Source organism: Hibiscus syriacus, unplaced genomic scaffold, assembly GCF_006381635.1.
Source record: "Hibiscus syriacus cultivar Baekdansim isolate YM2019G1 unplaced genomic scaffold, ASM638163v2 tig00111783_pilon, whole genome shotgun sequence".
Classification (NCBI taxonomy): Eukaryota; Viridiplantae; Streptophyta; class Magnoliopsida; order Malvales; family Malvaceae; genus Hibiscus; species Hibiscus syriacus.
Window position 1 is genome coordinate 4,832,513 of NW_024063178.1, and position 23,004 is coordinate 4,855,516.

General features: G+C 34.9%; 1 pseudogene; it reads right to left on the bottom strand.

Annotated features, from left to right (window-relative positions):
• The window catches only part of LOC120170621, a 49,483-nt pseudogene that overhangs the window by 24,015 nt on the left and 2,464 nt on the right, over window positions 1–23,004 (bottom strand).

Below are 23,004 nucleotides of genomic sequence, written 5' to 3' on the forward strand. Positions count from 1 at the left end.
CTCGAAGATAAGTTCTCCAACGTCGATCTTTCTCTATATATGATCGAGTGCAAGAGCATCAGTCTCTTCACGAGGACAGTGGTATTGTGGGACGTTGGCATCATCTTGCCTTTGAGAAAGTGATTCCACAACTTCACATGCGGTTTTAGTGCTCGGTGATCTACTCGTTTCCTCGTTGGGGCATTTCCTTCAAACTTGGCCCATCCAAAGAATATATCTTGTAGTACTCTGTCATACGTTTCTTGATCTGCCTCAGCCACAAATCGCTTGTGTTGCTCCTCCACTTTCCCCAATTTAAAGTATCGATTAAGTGCAGAGGGGGAAAATCAAAGGAGCTTCCCTTAAACATATACTGTGTGGATAGACGGGTCCTCGAGATGGGCGTAGAATTCCCGAACCATCGCTGGTGCTACGGCGTTGGGATGGCAAGAAAACGTTTCCCAGTTGTGTTTCTTTATCATATCCATAACTTCTGGTCCAAACAGTTCCTCATCTGCGGATGGGAAAACGAATCCATCGTCCAAATATACTTGATGTTTCTGAAAGATCTTGAAACGTGCTTCTGCTTCGGCAGTTTGGAAATGTTTGAAACTTTGTGTTGGGGCTGGGGCTTTCCTTGTTCTTACCATTGTTCTTGGTTGAAATCAGTGGTGGCGATGGGGAAAAATTTATTTCTTAGTGAAGAGAGAGTGAGGCAGGATGAAGAAGAAGAAGTTGGGCAGTTTGTTACTTTGGAAAGTAATGGGTGGTTTTGAGGCAGTTTGTCATTTCTTGGAGTGAAAAGATTTTTGCACTAATGAGCAATATATGATTGGACATAAAGTGGGGGAAACTATATATTTCCCTCTTTATTCTACCGCCAAATCCATGCGTCCTAGGGTTTGTTTTCTTCTCATGCATGCTCTAACTCCCCATGCAGCCATGTGTTCATTGCTTGCCTATAATAAAATAAAAGTATTAAAATAATACAGATAATGAAAGGAGAAAATAACTCAATTTATTTATGTACATCATTCAAATTTTCGATGCCTTGGCAACGAAATTTGTTCAAGAAAGTAAGGGAAACTCTTGGGCATCATGTGCCAAAGATGTCGGTTTGTCGCATATGACTGGGGTTCCTTTTACTCCTTGAGTCTCTGTCTGTTCACCTTAAAGATGGAACCATCATTTTGGTTCTGGATTTCAATTGCTCCATTTTCATGGACTTGGTGTACGATGAATGGTCTTGACCATCGTGATTTCAACTTGCCTGGGAATAACTTAAGACATGAATTGTAGAACAATATTTGTTGTCCATAATAGAATTACCTCGTCACTATTTTTCTGTCATGCCGTCTTTTATTTTCTCCTTGTATAGGCGGGCATTCTCGTATGAGTGTGCTCTGAATTCATCCATCTCGTTTAGTTCCAAGAGTCTTCTTTCTTCAGCAAGCTGAGCATCCATGTTTAGCTTTTTAATGGCCCATAGGCTTAATATTCTAATTCAACAGCAAATGACATTCTTTTCCATAGACCAGTTTGAATGGTGACATTCCCAATGGTGTCTTGAATGTTGTGCGATAAGCCCATAGTGCTTCATCCAGCTTCTGTGACCAGTCCTTTTGATTTGGGTTAACCACTTTCTCAAGGATCTGTTTAATTTTCCGATTAGACACTTTAGCTTGTCCATTCGTTTAAGGGTGATACGCCATAGCAATCCTATGTCGTACTTCATATCGCTTCAGTTCCTTGGCAATCAATTTATTATCAAAATGTGTGCCTTCATCGCTGATGATAGCTCGTGGTGTTCCAAATCGAGTGAATATATTTTTGTGCAGAGCCTTTAGCACCGTTTTGGAATCTTTTTTAGGTGTTGCGATGGCCTCAACCCACTTTGATACATAGTTTACTACCAAGAGGATGTATAAATCTCTGAAAGATATGGGAAAGGGTCCAATGAAATCTATTCCCCATACGTCGAAGAGTTCAATTTACAGAATATTTTTCCATGACATCTCATGCCTTTTTGATATGTTTCCTATTGTTGGCATCTATCACATGACTTATAGAATTCATGCGCATCCTTGAACAAGGTTAGCCAATAAAATCCAGATTGGAGCACCTTTACTGGTGTTCTCATTCCACCGAAATGCCCTCCATATGGTGATGAGTGGCACTGGTGTAGAATATCTTGTTGTTCTTCTTCTGAAATGCATCTTCAAATTATTTGGTCTCTGCATTACTTGAATAAAAACGGTTCATCCTAGAAGTAATGTCGCACATCATGTCAAAACTTCTTTTGTCCTGGTTAGATAAATCAGGAGGAACAATACCACTAACAAGAAAGTTAACAATGTCAGCATACCACGGAACAGCCGTTACAAATAATATTTTCTCATCAAGGAAATCCTCTTTAATTTCTGTTGTGTCAAGATAATCAGGTTTTTTATCTAGCCTAGACAAATGGCCTGCCACTTGATTCTCTATACCTTTTATATCCTTAATCTCTAAATCAAACTCTTGTAGTAATAATATCCATCGAATTAGTCTAGGCTTGCATTTATTTTATTAATCAGATATTTAATGGTTGAGTGATTTGTATGCACAATTACCTTAGTGCCTATTAGATATTGCCTAAACTTATCAAATGCAAATACTACTGCTAAAAGTTCCTTTTCAATGGTGGCATAGTTTACTTGTGCATTATTCAGAGCACGACTCGCATAGTATATGACATGAAAGATTTTACTTTTTCGTTGCTCTAGCACTGCTCTGACTGCATAGTCAATGGCATCGCACATGAGTTCAAATGGTTCATTCCAGTCTGGGTAGATAACGATTGGTGCTGCCAAAAGCTTTTTCTTCAAATTTGTGAAGGCATTTAAACAATCATTAGTAAATTCAAATGGATGATTTTGTTGAAGCAAAAGACATAAGGGTTTAGAGATTTGAGAAAAATCTTTTATGAACCGCCTGTAGAAGCCTGTATGTACAAAGAAACTGCGTACACCTCACATATTGGTGGGTGGGGGTAGGTTTGCAATTATGTCCACCTTGGCTTTATCGACTTCAATACCTCGGGATGAAATTTTGTGACCCAACACTATTCATTCGATCACCATAAAATGGCATTTCTCCCAATTCAGCACTAGGATGGCTTCTTCACATCGTTTCAGTACCTAGGATGAATTGTCTAGGCATCAGTCAAAATCATCACCCGAGACGGAGAAATCATCCATAAATATTTCCATGCATTCTTCCACCATATTGGAAATATTGCCATCATGCATCTTTGGAATGTATCTGGAGCGTTACACAGTCCAAACGGCATTCGTCTAAATGCATAGGTACCATACGGGCATGTGAAAGTGGTTTTCTCTTGATCTTCGGGTGCTATGGCTATTTGGTTATACCTTGAATATCCATCGAGGAAGCACTAAAATGCTTATCCCGCTAGTCTATCAAGTATTTGGTCGATAAGAGATAGGAGAAAATGGTCCTTCATTGTGGCTTTGTTGAGCTTCCTCTAAACCATGCATATGCGCCAGCCCATGACTGTTCTCGTGGTGAGGAGTTCGTCGTGTTCTGTAATAACCCAAACTATGGGTTAGTGACTAAATTGTAAAATTTTGGAATTTGGTAATTAAAGTAGAATAGTTCAATGATTTATTTGGGAATATTTTCAGAAAGTTTTTAGTAATTATTCAAGAAATTAAAGGGAAAAATGGTCAATTGACATTAAAGATATTTTCTCCCTATTATATGAATGAATCACGTGGGGGAAGGCGGAAGAGTTTTCTTCTTCTTCTTGCTTTCTTCTTCTCCACTGTGACTTTAAGAGCAAAGGTAAGATTTCTTAATTTTTGATTATTAGCTGAATTTTTAAGTTGGGTTTTGATCATTAGATAAAGGAGTTATGATAGATTAAAGAAAATGGGGTTTTAAGTGAAATTTTGAATAAGAATGTTTAAATGAATTTGGAGGATGAATTTGACTTGTCATCTATGAGAATAAGAAGTTAGAAGTGTTAGAATTGTATTTAGAACATATTGAAATTTGAGTATGATCTTGAAATCTATGTTGAGGAGTGGATTTTGAAGTTAAGTATGGATTGAATGAGTATTAATGTGTTCAAGTATGGGTAGATGGTTAAGTATATGTAAGAGGATGAAATAGGAAGTGTTTGAGCATAAATGAGGTGATTTTCGTGCTCAAAATATAATTTTGGTCATAGGGTATCGATACCCTATGAAGGGGTATCGATACCCCCTCTTGAACGAAAAATTACAAAATGTCAGTATGTTATCGATACACTATAGGGGGTATCGATACCCCCTGAAGATGAAAATTTCCATAATGTTATCAGGGTATCTATACCATAATAGGGTATCTATACCTACTTTATACAAGAAATGAAATTGGTCTTTCGTTTAGTGTAAGAATTGGAAGATTAAAGTATACAATTGGATTATTGATATGTATAAATGTATATTTATGTAGATACAAAGCCTAAACAAGTTTCGGAATAATCAAAGGATTATGATTGAATCAAAGCAAGGCTAAGGTGAGTGCAATTTAATTGTACTTATGTTATCGAAAAACATTGGCTTGCGATGAGCCAGTAACGAAGTTACTATAGTAAGAAGTATTTCCTAAAATGTTATATAATTGATATGATTCTTATGAGTGCATGTTAGTTTATAGGATTATAAGGAATTGGACTTGAGATAAGTCTATTTCTAATAGTTATAGTGTATGGAGTATTGATTCTAGAAATGTGAATAACATGAAATGTATGTATACTTGATTATATGAACTGATATGTACTATATTATTTATGTGATATGCCATATATGAAAATAAAATATGAATTATAGAAAAAGATTATGAGTTATGTGAAAAAAATGATTCAAAGCATGTGTGAAGTATATATGAACATATGTGAATAAGATATGATATACATGTTTACATTAATCCATAAGAAATTATATATGTTACATGATATAAACCTATGGATACATGTTATATGAAATGATACAGATGTTTACACATATATTTGATATGTGACAGAAGAAAGGTATATGTGATCACAAGAAAATGACATGAGTACATGAACATATGAAAGATAAGAATAATGCCCATGTTATATGATACGAGAGCTATAGGTATAGTTGGCATGACAAGAGTTGAGGATTCATTGGTCTTTCGGGATAATACAGTGGTCCTTCGGGATAATACAGTGGTCCTTCGGGACAAATTTCATATACCACTCAGTAGGACTTATATGAGTTGTGGTGACATCATTAGTGCACAACCTCAATGTACTCACATATCCTTAGTTCTCACCAATGTACCATGGGCTAATAAAGAGACAATAACAAATACAATATATAAGATGCATATGCTTGTGATGATATGAAATGTATTGCATGAATTATAGGAGGCTATGTGTTTTTCTTGGTGATAATGATATATGGGTTACTTGATTTGTATAGAAATGCTTAGTATATGTTTATATGATAAGAAGAATTAGTTACATGTGTACATGGGATTAAAATGAGATAATAACAAATACACTACATATGATAGGTATATTTGGTAATATGAAATATATTATAGAAATTTCATGAGGATATGTTTATTCCTTGGTATAGTGATATGTGTGTTATGAGTCATTGTATCTGTTATAAGAATGAGGCATAATATATATGATAAGAGCATAAGAGGTTATATGAACAAGAGATAAGAAAAATGAATGATAATAGTGTATGAATATGATAGAGATCATGATAATATTGCCATATGTACATGTATGTATTTTGTTCTGTGAAATATTTTATGATTTTATGATATGTTTTATATGCCTTACTAAGTCATCGACTTAGCGTGTGATTGTTTCACACGTAGGTTTGGAAAGCGAAAAGAGAAGTAAAGAGGAAAAGACAAGTCAGTTCTCCTTACCAAAGATCATATCAGAAATGTAGATCAAATTATATGTATTTTGTTAGAAAGAATTTAGTTGGTATGTAATAAAAAGGATTTGAATTAGAAACGCTCTGATCGAGTTTTGTAATGTTTAAATGTATTTTTTGTAAATGGTAGATGTATAGAAATGAACGTTTTAAATTTTTAAGAATTTATACGTATTTTACGGAAGTACTATAGCAGGGGAATCGGTTCCCCTTTGAAAATATGGAAATTTTAACATTCGGATATTGTAGCAGGTTACTGTTCATGGAACTGTTCATACCATATTTTACTGTTCATAAATACGTTTTTTGACTCAACATTTTATACGAAACACAATGGAATAATATATGATCGTATTTTCTTAAAAAGAGTTCAAATGTCTTGATATTTTGTAAGAAAATGTTTTGAAATGTCAATGTGACATCTCAGACTTGTATTCGGGTCGGATACGGGTTGGGGTGTTACATTTAATGGTATCAGACCTACGGTTTAGCCGATTCTAGGCTAAAAACGAAGTTAAAAGTGTTTTAAAAAGTATACATGCCAACATAAAGTGAAAAATTTTCTGATCTGATAGTGTAAGGAGTGTACTGTCTTGCTAATAGAATTAAAGTGTTATGTTATATTAGATGTATGATTATAAGAGTTTCCAAAGTGAAGCATAAGGCAATAGACTGAAGGTAATAGCATTCACCTGCCCTGGCCAGGCAGGGAGAAGAGCGAAAAACCTCAGGGCGCGCCTGTACAAGATTAGAAAATGTTCCATGATGTTGAATGATATTATGATGTGTTTTCAATTTTATACTGCTATAATTCATAAATGAATGTATCAAAGAGAGTTAAGAGCACCCGAGTTCAAGGGTAAATTTGAGAAAGGTTTGTTGTTACAAACCTTTGGATAAATGATATGAAGATAATGTTAGAAGGTTTTCATTTCTCCAAATTGGAGAAGTTAAATTGAGTAGTTTTGTTACTATGTGGGCAAGCTAGAAATATGGTGGACAAATGTCACCATAAAAATGTTAAAAGATCAAGTTACATGGTTATTGTTTGTAGAAGAGTTCAAAAATAAGTACATGGATGATCAGTTCATAAAATAAATGAAGCTCGAATATATGAGCTTGAAGTAAGGGAATTATACATGCATGGGTATAAAAGTAAGTTTGATAAGTTAAGTAGAAGTATTGTTGAGTTGATTCTGATTAAGAAGGATAAGAGGGGTACATGTGATTGATTGTTTAAGGCTTGTGCCTTAAATTAAAAAGAGTGTTACTGGTTTTGAAATTGTTTTCATTTTAAGAAATGGTTAATCGCGTTAAAGCTCTAGAGAGAGCTAAGAATAAAAGGATTAGAGAACAAAAATCACAGATGATTAAGAGAATTAGTGCTTCATAGAGTTAAGCATCATCAAAGAAAAGTAGAGATTCTGGTTTTCAATTTTAAACTAGATATGAATTAATTGTATTCTCTTCCAGAGAATAAAGCCAATCTGTTCAGACGGATTGGAAATTATAGTATTAAAAGAACTTTGTCGTTCTGAAATAGAATAGTTTCTTTACATCATGGACAAGATAAAGTGGAAGAGATGTATGTTAATTGGAAAATATGAAAAGACCAAAGAAGGGTTTAAGAATATGTATATCAGTGATCAGTTATAAGAAAAAGGTATATGAAATGGTTGAATGCGAAACAAAGGAATTGTATTATGAACGAGTGAGAATGAAAGTTTGATAAGTGAAAGAAATAGAGGATGAATTATTTTAACTATAAAGAATATATATATATATATATATGGATAGTTTGATGAAAGTTTATGTTTTGATTGAAAGAAATAAGTTGAATAAAGTAGTGTGATAGTAAATGTATTAAAGATAAAGGATTTGTATGTTTGACGGAAACTAAGGATTGATAGAAAAGTTAAAAGGATAAATAAGGAAAAGTATAAATGATATGAAAGGAATGTAAAATCATAAGGGAAAAGGTAATGAAAGAATTAAAGTAATGAAGAGGTGATATGTGAAAAGGAATATTAGGTGTGTAAATAGTATTGTGTATAAGCAATAGTGTGGATATGATAAGGGATTTGCATTATATATATGGAAAGAGTTAGCAATGGCTAACTAAATTATGTGATGAAAATGTATTGGAATTATAAGATATTGTTTGGTTATGATAACCAAATATGAAGTGGATTCGAATACAATGTATATTTTAGTTATATAATGTGATGTAGTGAATGAGATAAGGATTTGAATGCTCAAGAGAAGATAAAGAGTAATAGAAAAGTTTGAGAATCAGTATGTCGGTGAACATTTATAAGACAAAGGAAGTTATAACGTTTGATTTTGAAAGAGATGAATAATACTGTGTGTGAGTAAGATATCGTTGAGGAAAATTCCGATTGAAAAGAATGTATATGATCAAGTTGATAAGGGTTGTACCCTAGATTAAAAAGTTAAGGATTGTGTTCAGAAAATTAAAGGTGCAACTCGATAATGTTAGAGTATCTCCACTATTTTAAATTAGAAAAGTTAGATGAAGTAATTTAGTTGCTACGCGGTTGAGCTAAAATAAAAAAATTAGCTGACCCTTATTCCCATATGTAATGGGGAAGGGGGAGGTATGATCGTAGACTGCCCCAACGCCAGGTTGAGAGCAACTTCCGTAGGAGACCTCCGAATTATGAAATGCCTTCCGTGGAATCGATCCCACGACCCCAAGATTAAGAACCTTGAGCTAAAATATGGTAAACAAATGTTATAATAGGAATAATAGAAGATGCATTGAGGTGAATATTGTTCGGAAGAGCTTAAAGAAATAGTACATCAAGTGATTATTTTATAAGATAGAAGACATTGAAATGTTTAGTGTGAACAAAGAAATTTCATGGTGCATGGGAATGAATGTGGATTTGAAAAGTTAAATAAATTATTGTTGAGATAATTCTGGTTAAAAAAAATATACGATTAATTGATTACGGCATGTGCCCTAGATTGAACAATTGTTATTGACTAGCTGTAAGAGTAAAGGTGATAGAGTAATGAGATTGGAAGAAAAGATAAAGTGGGTTGATTAAGTATAATATGAATCTAGATATGGTTATGTATTTTAATCATATAGATATGATGAAGGCAAAGAGAAGAGTATTACATGTTTAAAAGGGAGTTTTGAGAGAGAAAAAAACCAAGTACGAGAGATGGTAAAGAATGATGTTTCGTATAAGTACATATGCTTATCAAAGTTATAAAGATGTGATAAAGATCAGTAATTAGAGATGAATAGAGTATGAAAATACTAGTGAAAAATATGATTTAGTTGTGGATAAAGGGATCTTGATTATAGAAAGATGGAGTGTAAATGATCAAATATGATAAATGTTATATGGAAGTGTAGATTATAAGTTCGATGAAGAAAAAAGAAAAATGTACGAAGTAATATGAAAGAATGTTTGATTCTGTAAAATATATATGTTTAATCACAATTGAAGAAGATGTAAGGTTATGTTCTTAGTCAAACAATGATGGAATAAAAGTTTGGTTATTATTGCAAGGTAATTAAAAATTATATGGAATTTGATTAATTTATGATGCTAAGTGATGAAATTTAGAAAGATCAAAGGAAAATGTAGAATTGAAAGAGAGAAAAGACAGAAATGGATGAGGTTATTGTTTATATGATAAACGACAGCAGATGAATGACTAAAGGAAACAACATGAGATTATTAAAAGATATGTTTTTGTCAAAGTGTGCAATGAAAATTCGAGGACGAATTTTCTTATAAGGAGGAAAGATTTGTAACATCCCAAACTATGGGTTAGTGACTAAATTGTAAAATTTTGGAATTTGGTAATTAAAGTAGAATAGTTGAATAGTTCAATGATTTATTTGAGAATATTTTCGGAAAGTTTTTAGTAATTATTCAAGGAATTAAAGGGCAAAATGGTCAATTGACATTAAAGATATTTTCTCCCTATTATATGAATGAATCACGTGGGGGAAGGGGGAAGGGGGAAGGGGGAAGAGTTATTTTCTTCTTTTTGCTCTCTTCTTCTCCACCGTGGACTTTAAGAGAAAAGGTAAGATTTCTTAATTTTTGATTATTAGCTGAATTTTTAAGTTGGGTTTTGATCATTAGATGATAACTAAGCTTAAGGAAAGCTTAAGTTATCTTAAAATCAAAAGATAAAGGAGTTATGATAGATTAAAGAAAATGGGGTTTTAAGTGAAATTTTGAATAAGAATGTTTAAATGAATTTGGAGGATGAATTTGACTTGTCATCTATGAGAATAAGAAGTTAGAAGTGTTAGAATTGTATTTAGAACATATTGAAATTTGAGTATGATCTTGAAATCTATGTTGAGGAGTGGATTTTGAAGTTAAGTATGGATTGAATGAGTATTAATGTGTTCAAGTATGGGTAGATGGGTTAAGTATATGTAAGAGGATGAAATAGGAAGTGTTTGAGCATAAATGAGGTGATTTTGTGCTCAAAATATAATTTCTGGTCATAGGGTATCGATACCCTATGAAGGGGTATCGATACCCCCTCTTAAACAAAAAATTACAAAATGTCAGTATGGTATCGATACACTATAGGGGGTATCGATACCCCCCTGAAGATGAAAATTTCCAGAATGTTATCAGGGTATCTATACCTACTTTATACAAGAAATGAAATTGGTCTTTCGTTTAGTGTAAGAATTGGAAGATTAAGTATACAATTAGATTATTGATATGTATAAATGTATATTATGTAGATACAAAGCCTAAACAAGTTTCGGAATAATCAAAGGATTAGGATCGAATCAAACAAGGCTAAGGTGAGTGCAATTTAATTGTACTTATGCTATCGAAAAACATTGGCTTGCGATGAGCCAGTGACAGAGTTACTATGGTAAGAAGTAATTCCTAAAATGTTATATAATTGATATGATTCTTATGAGTGCATGTTAGTTTATAGGATTATAAGGAATTGGACTTGAGATAAGTCTATTTCTAATAGTTATAGTGTATGGAGTATTGATTCTAAAAATGTGAATGACATGAAATATATGTATACTTGATTACATGAACTGATATGTGTTATATGATTTAGTGATATGCCATATATGAAAATAAAATATGAATTATAGAAAATGATTATATGAGTTATGTGAAAAAGATGATTCAAAGCATATGTGAAGTATATATGAACATGTAAATAAGATATGATATACATGTTTACATTAATCCATGAGAAATGATATATGTTACATGATATAATCCTATGAGATACATGTTATATGAAATGATACAAATGTTTACACATGCATGTGATATATGACAGAAGAAATGTATATGTGATCATAAGAGAAATGACATGAGTACATGATCATATGAAAGATAAGAATAATGCCCATGTTATATGATACGAGAGCTATAGGTATAGTTGAAATGCCAAGAGTCGAGGGTTTCATAGGTCCTTCGGGACAATATAATGGTCCTTCGGATAATACAGTGGTCCTTTGGGACAAATTTTATATGCCACTCAGTGGGACTTATACGATCTGTGGTGATAGCATTAGTGCACAACCTCAATGTACTCACATATCCTTAGTTCTCACCAATGTACCATGGGCTAATAAAGAGACAATAACAAATACAATATATAAGATGCATATGCTTGTGATGATATGAAATGTATTGCATGAATTATAGGAGGCTATGTGTATTTCTTGGTAATAATGATATATGGGTTACGTGATTTGTATAGAAATGCTTAGTATATGTTTATATGATAAGAAGAATTAGTTACATGTGTACATGGGATTAAAATGAGATAATAACAAATACACTACATATGATAGGTATATTTGGTAATATGAAATATATTATAGAAATTTCATGAGGATATGTTTATTCCTTGGTATAGTGATATGTGTGTTATGAGTCATTGTATCTGTTATAAGAATGAGGCATAATATATATGATAAGAGCATAAGAGGTTATATGAACAAGAGATAAGAAATATGAATGATAATAGTGTATGAATATGATAGAGATCATGATAATATTGCCATATGTACATGTATGTATTTTGTTCTGTGAAATATTTTATGATTTTATGATATGTTTTATATGCCTTACTAAGTCATCGACTTAGCGTGTGATTGTTTCACACGTAGGTTTGGAAAGCGAAAAGAGAAGTAAAGAGGAACAAGACAAGTCAGTTCTCCTTACCAAAGATCAAATCAGAAATGTAGATCAAATTATATGTATTTTGTTACAAATAATTTAGTTGGTATGTAATAAAAAGGATTTGAATTAGAAACGCTCTGATCGAGTTTTGTAATGTTTAAATGTATTTTTTTGTAAATGGTAGATGTATAGAAATGAACGTTTTAAATTTTAAGAATTTATACATATTTTACGGAAGTACTATAGCAGGGGAATTGGTTCCCCTTTGAAAATCTGAAAATTTTAACATTCGGATTCTGTAGCAGGTTACTGTTCACGGTACTATTCATACTGTATTTTACTGTTCATAAATACGTTTTTTGACTCGAAATTTTATACGAAACACAATGGAATAATATATGATCATATTTTCTTAAAAAGAGTTCAAATGTCTTGATATTTTATAAGAAAAATGTTTTGAAAAGTCAATGTGACATCTCAGACTCGTATTCGGGTCTGATACGGGTTGGGGTTTTACATTTTCACTTTTAATTACGGTCAAACCACCTTTCTTTGGAACACATTGTACCGAGCTTACCCATGAACTATCAGATATAGGATATATTACTCCCGAGTCCAACCATTTTATGATTTCCTTCATGACTATTTGCTTCATGATTGGATTGAGCCTTCTTTGGGGTTCTACCGAAGTGCTATAGCTATCTTCAAGATTGATTTTGTACATGCATATGGTCGACTGATTCCCTTCAAGTCTGCCATTGTCCATCTGAGAGCTTTTCTGTGCTGTGAAAAAACATTCAACAAACTATTCTCTTGTTCGGAGGTTAGGTTGGCAGAAATTATCACTGGTAGAGTTTCATCAACTCCTAGATAAGCATATTTCGAAGGTGATGGCAAAGGTTTATGTTCTAGTTTCGATGCATGTTGCAATGATGAATCTTGAGACTTTACTTCATCATATTCTAAGGGTTCGAATTTCATACCTGATCTATTATGAAGAAGTCTCGATTGATCCTTTGTCTCTCTTCCGTATCATGAATTGGTGTCAATTGCAGGGCGTCCATTGTTGAGATTTTTGTTTTCAAGGCCATGAATTTTTATTCCTCTTATGAGTTTAATTTGCTTGGGCCAAATGTATCTTGTTCGTGCATCTCAGTTGTAGGATCGTGATACAAAGTGATGTATTCATCGAGTCGTAGAGATTCACCTTGTCCTAGGATTGTCTTCTCCTCAACTTCTCTAATGCATTGTCACTCTTCTGAATTGTCCATATATTTCATGGAATTGAATACATTGATGGTGACACTTTGCTCTCCTACTCCCATTGTGAACTCTCCCTTTTCACAATCTATTAGGATTCTCCCAGTGGCTAAGAAGGGTCGTCCTAGAATGATCGGGGCGTTTACATCGGCTTCATAATCTAGCATAAGGAAATCAACTGGAATACAAATTTATCCACATTTACTATGACGTCCTCTATTCTTCCCTCTGGCCGCACATATGACCGATCGGCTAGCTGTAGGATGACTGAGGTTGGACAGGCGTGATACCCGTCTAGTTTCATAAATATGGACTTTGGTATCAAGTTTACACTTGATCCCAAATCAACAAGAGCTCATCCTATGAAATCATTACCAATTGAGCATAGTATTATAAAGTTGCCAGGGTCTTTTTGCTTTGGTGGGAGTTTGCTCACTGCTGAACAGATTTATGTTGTCATGGTAACACGCTCTACCTTTCGTTTCTTCGTAACAATGTATTCAAGAAACTTGGCATAGGAAGGCATTTGCTCGATGGCTTCAAGTAAAGGCACATTAATACACAACTGATCCAAAACATCAACGAATTTCTTGAACTGAATTTCATCATCATGCTTCTTCAATCGTTGAGGGAATAGTGGTGGAGGTCTCACATTGTATGTTGTTGTTGAAAAATTTCTGGCCTCGACCATAAATTTCTCATTGTTTGAGCGATGCATTTCTGCACCTTCAATTATTTCATTCTCTTTAAGTGTTTTCTCTCGTTCAACATTTTCAGTTTGAACCTTTGGTTGTGTTATGTCATGGCAAACACTGTGGAGTTTTCTCCCCCAAACTTGTCATCTTGGTTTATCTGTTTTTTGCTCCTTAGTGTAAGCACATTGCATTGTTCCTTCCCATGATGTTTAGTTATCTCTGTATCACTAGGAGATTTCCTTGTGGGCTAGAGTGCAATGCCGTAGCAATTTGTCCCACTTGATTTTCTAATGCCCTTAGGGATAAACTATGGCTTTGCAAAAGTGTTGCTTGGCTTTGTAATAAATTTCCTTGATTTTTAATTGTTGCAGAATGTTCGTGCATCAAGGTCTTTGTCGAGGCCATGAAATCTTTCGTCGAAGCCATAAATTCCTACAATGATAACTCCAAGGAATTAGTATTGGAATTAGTATTAGAGGAAGAGGCTATACCTTTATTGTTTTTCCAGGGCTGCTGATGATGCTGATTCTGAAAATGTTGATGGTCTGAATTATTTTGCTATGGCCTGTAATTTGCTGCTTGATTGTTGTTGTTGTTTCCTTGATGACTCCATGAGAAATTTGGGTGATGTCTCCAGCCAGGATTGTACGTGTTTGAATAGGGTTTATTGTTGCTCCGATTGTAGTTGCCCACGAAATTGAATGACTCATGGTTTTCAGGACATTCGCTCTCATGATGGTTGCCGTGAAAAAATAAGCATGCGTTATTGGTCACCTTAACTTCTGTTACCTCATTAGGACGTTGCAAATTTTTCAACATGTTGGTTATGGCAGAAAGTTGAGCGGCTACCAAATCCTTACTCTCTAATTCATATACTCCATATGTTTTTCTGTCGGTTACCAATCTTGTATTTGGAAATTGATATTCATTATTTGCTATCCTGTCGAGGATGTCAAAAGCTTCCTCGGGTGATTTGTCTAGTAAGGTGCCATTTACTGAGGCATCTAGCATCATTTGAGTTAGTGCATTGACTCCGTTGTAAAACATCACCACTTGTATCCAATCGTGAAAGCCATGGTTAACACACTTGCGAAGTATGCTTTTGTACCTATCCCAACATTTGTACATTGATTCGTCATCTCCTTGGCGAAAACTAGCAATGTCATTGCGAAGCTGTGTATTCATATTGGGTGAATTGTATCGCAGTAAGAAGCTCTTGCATAAATCTGCCCATGATTCCATTAAACCGGAAGAAACTCCGCTGAGCTAGGCTCTTGCTCTATCTCGCAGGGAATAAGGGAAAAGTTTTAGTTTGAGCACATCTTCAAGTACTCCTTGTTGCCAAAACGAGTCACATACTTCAAGGAAATCACGCACATGTTGTCTAGCATCCTCATTGGATGATCTACCAAATTATCCAATAGAGTTTAGCATGTTAAACATCACCGGTTTGAGTTCGAAGTGAGTGGCTTGTATTTCATGTGACACTATGCCTGGATTGAGATCATCGAGAATCGGGTTCAAATGGTCTCGTATTGCTCTTGGCCTTGCAACTTGAAGTTTGACAGCTGCATCAGGTCCTAAATCTCCCATGTTGCATTGCATTTGGAGTTGATTGATTGTTCTCTGGTTCTTTGGGTTAACAACCTTTGTCTAAATGATTGCTTAACTTCAGGATCAAATGGTTCCAAAGGCTTACCAGAAGATCTCAAGGTCATGCAATAATTAAAAACTACAAAAGAAAATAGTAAACTATGTTAGACTGAATAAACAAAAAGGTAACACAAAAGGAACTTGTTATCGCTAAATAAAATTTCATCAGTTTCCAATCCCCGGCAACGGTGCCAAAAACTTGATCATTTGTAAATGTATATGTTAAGGCAAGCAAATCTTTGCAAGTATACACAATTGATTCAAGTAATATAGGGTAAGTGAGTTCGTCTCCACAAGGATTGGTCGAGAAATATATTTTCACCACAACTAGAACTAGTGTCACGAACTAAGTCCTACTAAGTTGTCAACTTAAGAACTAATATTAATAAAACAAATAAGTGATTTAATGAGTTCAGGAAAGTTTAGTCAATGCAAAATAAATATGCAGAATAATAAAACAAAACAAGATAAGTGCTACTTTAAATATAATGCAAACAACCTCACATATTCAGACATATCACAGAGCACTGATGCTAAACTTTTGCTTTGACAACAATTATTTCTAAGTTCAGAATGAATTATTATGACTTAATAAGTTGCCCGATAGGATTACTAGGTATTTTTAGACGGTTGTTATGGCAATACTACTCACGTTAACTACAACCATTGGTTTGTCAAATTGTTGTTGTAGCAATGCCTCTCAGCGTAAACTATAGGCATTGTCTATCCTACACTAGCGTCTATGCCTTTTAGTCGATTGAAACTCACTCCTTATCTCTAAGGTAACATGTTAGAACTTCACCATCTCGGATTCATTCCATTGCTCACGTGGATCTATCTTAATTCTCTCGAATCTAAGAATCACTATCTAGACAAAAGACTATCTCTCGATGCTCTTACAATACCAAGACATGTTTTACCAAAACCCCAGGCGATCTCTCGATGCTCTTACACGTAAGGTAAAATATTTAAATAATGAGAAAAATAGTCATACGCAAAACATAATTCATCATTCATTAACTTGAAAATATTGTTCAGGCAAAACAAAGTTTAACACCAAGTAAGACATTCATGGTGCTATCAAAAGTCTTCCAAGATTCAACATTTAATACAACCCCAAATAGATAAAGAGTTAAAACAAAGAAAAAATGACTCCAAAACTGGGGGCTCTGGCACAACGATTCTGATCAGTACTACGCTGCATTAGTGATCACCCTCTCTCGAGGCTTGATCACTGCTCTGCTAACGTCTGGTTATGGAGGACACCAAGGAAGGTCGGTGGGTAGACGGTGAAGAAGCACTGCAGTTGCTTGCTCACGCCTTAGGTAAAGTTCTTCTCTCTTCTTCCTTCCCTCCTTTTCTTTGGCAGCTACGGCTGGTTATTTATAAGGAAAAATCTCCTAGGGCTTTGCATGTTTTTTTTTGGAGTTTCCTTAAATAATTGTTGTCAAATAAATTTCTAGACTTAAAAAGGAAAGGTGGCTGTCAGAATAACTAAGGCTTGCTTGCACGTGAAGTAGGTCATCCAGCTGGCTTATGACATAGGCGGTTTCATCACACCTGCTTCAGACTTCCTCAGATAAACCTTGCCTCGGCGAGATAAATCTACTCCTCACGTTCTCATCTGTTCCATTGGCCTTTGCAAATTTACATTGTCACTACTGAAATGTTCTTCCTCCGTAAGTTTCCTGCAAAAACACAATCCAAACAACCCTTTCTCCTCAGCAGCATCAGTCAAACCAAATATTACCTAAGCAGAATTTATCCACCGCAAGCTAATATAACCTATATTCAACTAAAATGCTATGCATACTTTGTTTAGACGAGCAATAACTTAAGTGAAAAGACTAGAAATTAAGTCTTTTTACGGAGTTATCACTAATCAAACTACTTCAGAAAGGAGTCCATTTATTTTAGAATAAGAAGAGACATAAAAGTTCTGAACTATTGAATTTCATCTTAACCCAAGCTCTAGTGTTAACCAATCGAAATTAGGTAAGAACTTCACAATTTTTGAAGATACTTCATTGAATGGCCTATGATGTGTCTTGGTGCAGGAGGGCAAGGTTGTAGCTTACGTGTTCCATCATCTTAAGCATCATGAGAAAAATTACTTGATCCATGAACTTAAGCTAACAACTTTGGTGTCCACCTTGAAGATTTGGTGACGCTAACTCTTTGGGATAAGTGTCATATGTTCACTGACCACAAGAGCATCAAGTATCTTCTCACTCAAAATGAGTTGAATCTCAGACAACCCAGATGGGTCAAGTTACTTAAATATTATGAGTACTTGATAGATTACCACCAGGGAAGGAAAATGTAGTGGTGAATGCCTTGATTTGAAAGTCGATGATAGAATTGCGAGCTCTTTTAGCACAGTTGAGTTTATCCAATGATGGTAGGTTGTTAGCCGAGTTGCGAGTCGAGCCAGAGTTGGTAAGTGAAGTCAAAAGGCTGTAGATTTTGGATGATCAATTGAAAACTCATATTGAACAGGTTATTCAGGGCAAGGCCCCAGGTTTTGAACTTCAATATGGAGATGTGTTATACTTCAAGGGTCGGTTGTGCGTACTCGCATACGTTTATTTATGTAGTAAGATTCTCCATTTGGTGTATCACAACCCACTCTCAGTACTTCTAGTCAGTAACAAAATGTATTAGGAGCTTCACCAATTGTTCTTTTGGTTAGGCATGAAAAGGGAAGTGTAGGAGTTTGTCGCGAGATGCCTAGTGTGTCACCAAGTTAATCCAGAAGACCATGTTCCCTTAGGTTTTCTTCAACCCATTTATATTCCTCAGTGAAAATGGGACAGGGTAACCATGTACTTCGTGATCAGGTTACCCATGACCAGACAGAGACATGAAGCAGTTTGGGTCATAATAGACCGCCTAACAAAATCAACTCATTTCTTTCCTATTAAGATGGAACCTCATAGAGGTTAGCTGATCGCTTGTAAATGTATTTGCTAAGGTTAGCAAATTTTCCAAGTGTACACAATCGATGCAAGTAATATAGTAGTGAGTTGAGTATCATCTCCGCAGGGATTGGTGGGAATTTTTGATGTTTTGCTATAGTTAAAATTAGATGTCACAAGCTAGCCCTACGGTCTTATCAAAAAGGAAAGTAAACATAATTAAATGGTATAAATAGATGGAAAAGTATTACCGAGGCAGGAAATATTGTAAAGTGTGGTGTGCAGAAAAGTTTGGTCAAAGCAATAAAAAATGCAAAAGTAAACAAATAAAAGTTGTGTAAGCAAATAAAAATGTTGAGTTCAATATATTGAGAGAACCTCACACAATCAGACTTCTTACGGAGAAATTAGGTTGATTTTCCTATGGCGAGAAGTTATTTTATGCTAAGAATGATTTGGTGCGATATACTTAGGTTGCCCAATAGGATTACTAGAGTATTCAAGGACGGTTACTACGACAATACTACTCGGCGTGAGCTACAACCCTTGGTTTGTCAAAATGTTATCGATCATGAAATCAATTCATTTATTATTGAATCACTGAACTTATAATTATTTCTTATTGATCTTTCAGTTTCTCTTTTTCGAGCTGTCTAAGTCTTATATCGTGTTCTGCCTTTATTCCAATTTACGTCTGGATCAAATGATAGTTAAATATATCTAAAGGACCAATCATTTTTATTCATGCATTTACCATCTATTAATGAGTTTCGAAAAGCATACAAAAGGTAGTAGAGTATTACCTCAATTTTTGTGCCATACCGATTGACCATTTAAACTCCATTCGATCATCCTCAAACTTTAATTTAATGTCCAGTAATTCCTCATATACATATCAAATGAATTTATGTCTGAAATTGAACTTAAATGAGAAAGTAACTTGAATACGAAGATAAAACATTGAAAAACGGTTTACTGGGTGCGAATTTGGCAAAACAGACTTTGAATTCGAACTCATGATGTCAAAAAACATAAAATAGGCCTTTTTGAAAAAGTTGACTTTTTCGGTCAAAGTCAATGGTCAATGGGTTGACTCGGTCAAAGTCAACGAGTTGACTCAGTCGAGTTAACTCAGTGACTAGACCGGACGAGGCGGGTCGTGCAGGCGGGTTGAGTCGACCCAGTTCTGCAAAACTCCTTGGACCAAAAAAAGCCCCATGTGCGGGTGGCAGCGCGTGACAACAATGGCAGGCTCGGGGTGGACGGCCGATTTCTCCTACAACTCCAAATACCCAATTGCAATAAATAATTAAACAAATATCAGCCCAAAATCATCGAAATAAAGAAAAGGGCCGAAACACTTACCCACACCGACGAACAACGATGGCTTAACATTGGGCGACGGTATGGGTCAGGTTCTGATCGAAAACACCTGAGGAACTCGATGGGAAGGATGGTGAGATGAACCATTGTCGAGATTGTCCGGAAAATGTAAAAATCCGAATGGTTGCTTGGGTTTCGGTAAGACTTTACAGGCTTCGATTGGTGCCGATTGACGCCTATTTACGATGTAGTGGTGCTTGGGCTAAGATCACCGGTCGTCGGCGAGCTCGGAGACATGGTGGTGCTCCTCACATCTGATCGGAAACGACTGAACAGAGAGGCGACGGGGCTGGTAAAATTTTTCTTTTTGTTGCTGAATTGCTTGGTCGGCAAGGGGAGAAATAAAATTGGGGGATTTTTAGGTATCACCAGGATTTATTTTTTTCACTGCCCTTAAAAATAGGATAATTCAGGTTCAAGTCCCTCAATTTCCCAAAGTTCCAAACTCAAGCTGCAAACTTTTAAGAATTTACAAATTGGTCCTTAACTTTCCCCTTGTTACGACATTAATTCGATACTTAAAATTATTAAAATTTAGCCCCTAAAATGTTAGAACTCAAAACGGACTGTACAAGGTTTGAACATTGTATTTAACATGAAATAATGGTGTTACGGTTTTGCTTGTACCTCCCCATCGGTGAACCATGGACGCAAGCAGTCTTGATGGGAAGCTTGAGTTTGTCTATGGCATATCTAGTCGAGGTAACAGGACCGACCGAATCTAAATCACTGCTGCAAAAACTCGAATTTCAAATCTATCGAATCTCGATTTTAACAAAGATTATATGAACAGATTGAACGAAACACAAGGGAAAAGCAATTGAGGTTTTACCTGTATAACCAAATTCTGATGCCATTTGACATGAGATTCTTGATGATGGGTAAAATAGTTGTAGCTTTATCTGTCCAGCCATGAAGAATCGAGTAGCTGAATGAAATAATATAATATTGTTACTTTTAGATTTAAATTAGAATCCACGGCACAGAAGCAAGATCATGGATAGAGCTGTCTGAACTTCTGCTCTGCTCTATTCAAATAACATATAGTGGTACCAGCATGGATCGATACTGTTAGTCTGAAACGAGAATCATAGGATTATATAAACCAAGTAACCCGTGATTTAATCCAATTGGTTTATGTTGTCATTTAAGGGATTATATTTTTCGTGTCTGGGTTTATATGTATTGTATTCCCAAAAAGGATGAGTTTTTTATGGACGAAGAAGAACTGAGTTGACAACGTGGGGCATAAATGTTGTACTCATCAATATCACCACGCTCGATACGGGATTTGTTTATGAAGTTCTTACATTGTTCTGGATCGTTATCATTGAAATAATGACTCTGTATTCCTTGGTTGGTTTCATCTGAATTCAAGGCATGTGTCCAAAAATAATCATATCGGACTAAATAGCCAGTGTGATCATCAATCAATCTATTCCCAACCTGAAAATATATTTGAATATCCGTCAAATACAAATACTTTTTAAAAATTAAAGGGTTAGAATAGTAAATATTGATTTGAACATATAAGGTTAAGTAGTGTTCGACTTGATTTCTTGTTGTTATGCAGAATAGTGTTTGCAAGCTGAGGCACATAGTGACCACTTTAACTCTCACCGGTAATGTACAAATCTCGGGTTTTATATTGAGGGAACCTCTCAAGCCAGTTGACGAGGAAAGTGTAGGCATCTTTTTTACGTACTTTTGTCACCCATACGCTGATAATCGAGGTCGTATTTGAATACGAAAGCCTACCCCGGCCTGGGATTCTACGAAGATTACATTCGCCACTGTCGAAATTGAACCGAAATATAGTTAAATTGATTATAATAGCTACATAATGTAAAACAACCGATTAAATGGAAGTTAACCATTGTTCCATGCATAATTGTTGCGGAAAAGTGTCTTGCTGTCGTTGTTTACTCTGAGGGGCCTAATTCCGTCATCGCACCGATTAATGAAGAACATGCTGGTCCTGAAATTGCCCGAAATTGGATCAATGAAGCCTAGTGTAAACCGGACGAATAGTTAATGAACCGTACCTCTATTGAACCATGAAACCAAAGGATTTGTGGAAGAGTTCTCGGGGGACTTTGCAAAATAGTAGAAAAGAGCTCTACCAGCCTTGGAATCAACAGTAACATAACCTGAATATTGGTTAAAATCGACACCGTCAGGTTGTCCCGGTAGCGCACTTATTTTATCGCTCTCCATTGATCCATCTTGAGGTTGGATATTATTTCCGTTTATATAGAACCGTGCCGAAAATTGCATCGCCGGAGATGGTTTTTTCGACAAGCAAGAGCTGAGAATGTTATCGAGGACTTGAGCTTCATTGGCTTCTCCGTAAACTATGAGACGATGCCCCAATAGGTACATTGAGAGTAGTATCCATGTACATGTCACCACTTTCAATGTTTTTTTTTCTTCTTTTCAATTTCTTCTTTTGTTATGTATAAAATTTTAAAGGATTCATGGTCCTATATATATAGTTTCTCATTAAATCTAATTTTATATAATTTTTTAGTAAACTTTGTACCACACCGGCTATTTTGATGTGTAGAGTATATAACGTAGTTAACATTTGCATTGAACCATTAAATTTATCATTTAAATGATATTAAAAAGGCAGTTAATAAACTCACACCAACGTTAAGAAAGAAAACGAAAACTTAATTTTCCAATAAAGTTATCGTATTAAACAGAAAATTATACTTTAATATTGATAAATGATCACTCCAGACTGTTTTTTAGCTCAACAAATGTGCTTTGTTTGTAATAGAGAAATTAAAGGCAAAAATGTTTAAGCAAGGTAATTTATCAAAAAACTTAGACTCTAAGTTATGAGCTACTTGACAATTTGACCCTACCAAAATTGTCTTGTCTATACAATTCGCCTCGTTGAATACATACAAAGTTGTCTTAATTGCTTCCATAAGAAGGAAACGACAAATCATAGGACTTT